Raw genomic sequence first — 5,703 nt, 5'->3', positions numbered from 1 at the left:
GTAATTATTCTTTGGATTTTTCGGGATTCGAACTCTGTAAGTGGAATGTAATTCCGTGAAAACTACGAAATTAATATTTATTTTGAATAAATATGTATGTTAAATCTGAAGCCACAACCATGAAAGAGTTTTTACTCTAGGGCTGTTTTCGCTTTTCGGTACGAGTCCCCTTGCTACTACTGGAACTAAATATAATAATCCAATAGATAAATGACTGATTGATTCTGTGAATCTGTGGTATTGAAGCAATAGTGAGGTAATTATTCTTTGGATTTTTCGGGATTCGAACTCTGTAAGTGGAATGTAATTCCGTGAAAACTACGAAATTTCGCTTTTCGGTACGAGTCCCCTTGCTACTACTGGAACTAAAAAGCTCGAAAAATATAATAATCCAATAGATAAATGACTGATTGATTCTGTGAATCTGTGGTGAAGGTTGATGGTTAAAGCTGATTAGGTTTACTGATGGTTCTAGGCAAGGTGATGTGTAAAGTTGATAGGATCTGTGGTGAAGGTTGATGGTTAAAGCTGATTAGGTTTACTGATGGTTCTAGGCAAGGTGATGTGTAAAACTGATAGATTTAATGCTGAGACCATTGGATGGATTTCAAATCAATGCCTTCCTCATACATTTCCCACAGTGGACTGAAACAAAACAAGAAATACCATCATTAGAATCTATGCTTAGATTTGGCTACCACATTAGGGTGATTGGGTTTGTAAGAAGTGAACAACTACTGAGTAGCTGGTTTTCCAGATAGTTCACCCATAGCAGTCATAATTTTTGGTCTTTCAACATCATCTGAAATAAAAATACAGAAATTATAATGAAATATATGAAAATACAGCAGTACTTGTACCTGAATAAATAATAAATCCGACCTTCCTAAATACAGCCCTGATGTCATAGTGAATCCATTAAACAGATGTTATTGCAGGATATTTGCTTGCTTCAGCAATAAAGTACTTGGTATACCTGTACTGATAAGAATTCATTGTAATGTTTGCCTATGTTGTGTTGCCTATAGATAGATTTGCTATTTTTTCCTAGTGTACATAACTTGTGCAATAGTTCTGGTAAGTACATCTCTTCATAGATTTAATCACTATGGTGTTTTATCATAATTTTAGGCTGTTCATATTTCATGACAAGTCAGTAAATAACGACATTTTTTATGAGAAAACGTTACCAATATTTCAATAAGTGCCTAGTTACATAAATATGGTTTTCCAGATAGTTCACCCATAGCAGTCATAATTTTTGGTCTTTCAACATCATCTGAAATAAAAATACAGAAATTATAATGAAATTCCTAAATACAGCCCTGATTTCATAGTGAATCCATTAAACAGATGTTATTGCAGGATATTTGCTTGCTTCAGCAATAAAGTACTTACTATACCTGTACTGATAAGAATTCATTGTAATGTTTGCTCATGTTGTGTTGCCTATAGAATCTATCGATTTGCTATTTTTTCCTAGTGTAGGTACATAACTTGTGCAATAGTTCTGGTAAGTATACATCTCTTTGTAGATTTATTCACTATGGTGTTTTATCATAATTTTAGGCTGTTCATATCTCATGACCAGTCAGTAAATAACGACATTTTTATGAGAAAACGTTACCAATATTTCAATAAGTGCCTACTAGTTACATAAATGGGAAATTATCTAACCTTTGGTTTTAGGAGCACCACCTCTCGGTGGAGATTTTGATGTCAATCCTCGAGTTATCAGCAAAAGGTGTGATGATATATTAAACGTTCTGTTATTCTTTAGTAGAATAGACATTTTGAAGGACTTTTAAACTCTTTTCAACCGAAAAGTGATACTAGGTAGGTTTATCTACTGTTATGTTTGCATAGCTAATACCTACGTCCGTTATTGATTCGTTTTGGTTAATCTACAGATTCGTGGGTAATTTAGCGGAATTAACGGAAGGAGGGAGGGAGGAGGGGTATAAACGGTACCTACAACACATTGTAATGTACCTATATACATAGGTAATCTACCTACCTACTCGTAGGTATTTATTATTTGAGATCAATATTGGTAGCCGACAGAGACAGATTCGTTGGGAAGCTACTGATGTTAAGCAACTCGTGCACATGGTTGGTAACTGGACGGGTGACTGTCTGTGACAAAACGTGCTGCTGTAGTATTTCGTGGTGCACTCAGCTTTGTGAGATTTGTGAGGACAATTCTGATGTGATCAGTGCTAACAACTACCTGATCTGCTAAACAAACAGTTGAAAAATATCAAAAGTTAGAGCTACTGTCAGCCTTGGAATATTTAATAAGTTTTATAAATACATATTTTCTTTATACATATTATATACCTATAGGTCTTTTTTGAAATATAATATTAAAAATGAAATCAAAAGAAAAAAAAATATATGGTCTTGTATTTTTCCCCCCTTTGCCCAAACAAATGGTTTTTTTCGAACCGTAGCTCGTAGGCCCTTCGGTTATTAATCCAATGTCTAATATTCCTGAATTCCGATGTCTAAAGGTGTGCCCAAACATAGTCGACTGGCGCAGCGTGAATCTATGTTATCAAGGCAGTGTGGACGGTTCAGTCAACATCGTCGATCGATGGCCGGTCGAATATGTGTAAACATAAACACACCTTAACGGTTTGGCTGTGTCTAAGTATAGGCTTGAAGTCAGAGACTTTAAAAACTCCGGTTCTCTGTCAAAAAAATTATATGTATTGCATTGTAAGTATATTTTATTGTCTATTTAGTTCTAATATCCTACTTACACGCTTGATGACTCCCTACAGTCTACACCATGTACAGGATATCTGTAACGTGTTGAAATTTAGGATATGTCCGATTATAATCTTTAGAATAGGTACATCCAGGTATGTATCTTTCTTAAATTTGAAACTCCTTACTCATTCTATGCAATGCGTGTATTTAGTATACCTACTTGTACATTGTCTTACCACATGGTAAGTACTGTTACTTACCTACTTTAGGTTTTTATTTGCATTTACTTAGTCTAGTCTCAAGGTGGGAGGTATCTACATATAAGTACATAGGTACAATTGATGTGTAATAAATTAATTATATTCAGTCAAAGAAAATTAATTTTCGTTTGGTTTTTGGGATGAACATCATTACGAAATACATAATTTTAAATTATAAAGTAGGTAACTCTGAATATTAGTTTTTGCATGTGAAACGCAACCATTTAACTGCTATTCTTCACGTTTTTGACATCCTCCTCGAATAACCAGCAGGACGTGTTGTCTCGGACGGTTACCAACCAAGTACAATGTCTCTTAACTTTAGTGATCTGTTTGAACCAGGTGCTACTAACCTACCTACCTACTTATCACATTTGTAATTTCTAAAAACCTAGCTATAATTCTTACACATCCTAAAACTTCTATCTCATGCAGCTGAACCAAGTACTTATTTACCTACATACATACCAGTACATAGCTACATACATATTGTCTTGTCTGTATGCACGTACACACCATGACATCAGAAAGAAAATCTGATGCACATTTCCTAGACCTATGCTCTGTTACACTTCAAATATGCTGTTATGCTACAAATATGCTGTTACATGACTTCTAATATGCTGTAGATAATGTAGAAGGTTTTCATGAGACTGATGCTTATTTACTGAAAATTCTGAGATTAATCATTATAGGTACCTACCTATATATTTTAGGCACCTACATATACATAGGTACTAGGTACGTGATTTACTGAATTTAGTGTTACCTCTAGGTAGGTTCATAGTACCTACATAGGTATACCCGGGTCTGTATGATTTGTGATTTGGTAATGTGTATTTTAGACTGTTATTTGCATTACCTACTTTCAATACCGACCTCTCATGTTCATATTTAGTGTTAAAGTAAAGTACACATATAGAAGATTACTGATTCTTCTCTAGAAATAGAAAACCTAGCAAATCCAAAAATTCCTAGGTGACCTTCCCAGGGACGATTTTGGTGCAAATGTTTTGTCGATGGTGTTGGTGTAAATACGGGTGGGGAACTCAGAACCTTTTGTATGGCAAGCAAGCGCACTGAACAAACCGTGCCCCCCAATGTAACAGGTATATATAATAGCTCCTTTAAAAGATCCTTATCAATCTTTTGATATGCAAATCATACATTTTCCAAGTTAGGTCTACCTACAGGTAACTACACAATTATAGTAAAATTATTTATCGATAGAAATCACAACACTTCTGTATAGCACGCCCCCATCATGCTCGTAGCATTCTACGTAGCGCTAATGAGGCATGTACAATTGTACAATGTATATAGGTATTAGGTACATACAACATACATATCAGCTACCTATTATGGTTTCATGACTTTTCTTTGTTGGAAAAATAAAATGCTTTTATGTGAGTACCTATAACCTATACAAACATTGGTATGCAAATGAGTGTGGTGACTTTTCTTTCTTGGAAAAGTTCATGTGAGAATACAAACACTGCATATTTACCTACATAACCTACCCAAGAGTTCAAATTATATCGTGACCGTTTCATATTGCATTAATACATTAGCCTACGTGGATGTAATGGGATTGGACTCGTGTGTTCTGTCTTGTAGCATGCCCATTCCGTACTATGTCTCTCATCAGATGGGCGAGAAGAGACAATACTTCCCATTTATGTAGATGCTAGCTCAAGACGAAAACACCAGAAAGAAACCCATTGAAATATTCACAATAGAAAAATGGGTAAAAGTTTTGTTCGATGGTGGACATCGTACTCGGGACCTTCTGCATGACAAGCAAGCGCGTTACCACTCGGATAACCCCAGTTCTCATCACATTATTACCTACCTATGTAATATGTACTCGTATGTTGTTGTAACGGCTTTAGCTTTCGCCGAATGGTGTTGGCAGAGTTAAAGAAAAGACATCTTTTTGTATCTGCTATACACCGGGGTGATGGTCTCTAGCTTTAGCCATGTTAAATTAGCTCGTCCTGAACCGCAGTCAACCATCGTGAGGATTTGTGCTTATTTTTTAAAAGCAGAGAGAACCCTTTGAAACTGCCAGCTAGCTAGACTGGTTAGGGTTACCTAGTCCCACAGCCAGACGCTAGTCTACTCTCTGTTTAACGTCCCCTAGCCAGACCAGTAATATTTATATATATGTAGGAGTAGGTGCATGACTTGTAGGTATCTACACTGAAAATGAAAAGGCCTTCACATATCACTCTACATAAGTCCCTAATGACGTCTCATATACCTATGAACTATACCTAGCTATCTGTAGGAAAAACTACCCACCTACCTACATAATTATATAACTATTTAAATACCTACATAGGTATCTACCTACCATTCTCTAGGAAAACCTGTACGCACTCACTGGAAATTCATTAGCCTAATTACATCGCACAGATAGCTGTATCCTAGGAAAAAGGAAAGAGTTCCATTCCATTAAAGTTATTAGATACCTAACCTATACAATATACATTTCATCAATTTGTTTGAGGAAGAGACTCAACTAGTTCTAACCACACAAATCATTTTCATATTAACTAGATCCATACTTGAGTCTCATATTAACTCATCATAGTAAATAGATTACACAATGGTTATACCGACAAATTCAATAATGTTTGTCTGGTTGTACACCTATTACCCATACACATGGGTAAGTACTGTAAGTAGGTATTTGTACTCACCTATACATAATATACTATGCTTA

The 5,703-nt window shown here is 35.5% G+C and overlaps 1 long non-coding RNA gene across 1 annotated transcript; it reads left to right on the top strand.

The window, feature by feature from the left end:
* Positions 1-246: 246 nt before the first annotated feature.
* On the top strand, positions 247-619 carry LOC113472143. The gene is made up of 2 exons (XR_003394583.1): positions 247-435; positions 515-619. It is a non-coding gene; the product is annotated as an uncharacterized LOC113472143 (long non-coding RNA).
* The last annotated feature ends 5,084 nt before the right edge of the window (positions 620-5,703 follow it).

The sequence above is a fragment of the Diaphorina citri genome, unplaced genomic scaffold (genome assembly GCF_000475195.1).
Source record: "Diaphorina citri unplaced genomic scaffold, Diaci psyllid genome assembly version 1.1 scaffold4059, whole genome shotgun sequence".
Lineage (NCBI taxonomy): Eukaryota > Metazoa > Arthropoda > Insecta > Hemiptera > Psyllidae > Diaphorina > Diaphorina citri.
The sequence above is the reverse complement of the archived record's forward strand: the minus strand, read 5'-3'. Positions and strand labels throughout refer to the sequence as shown.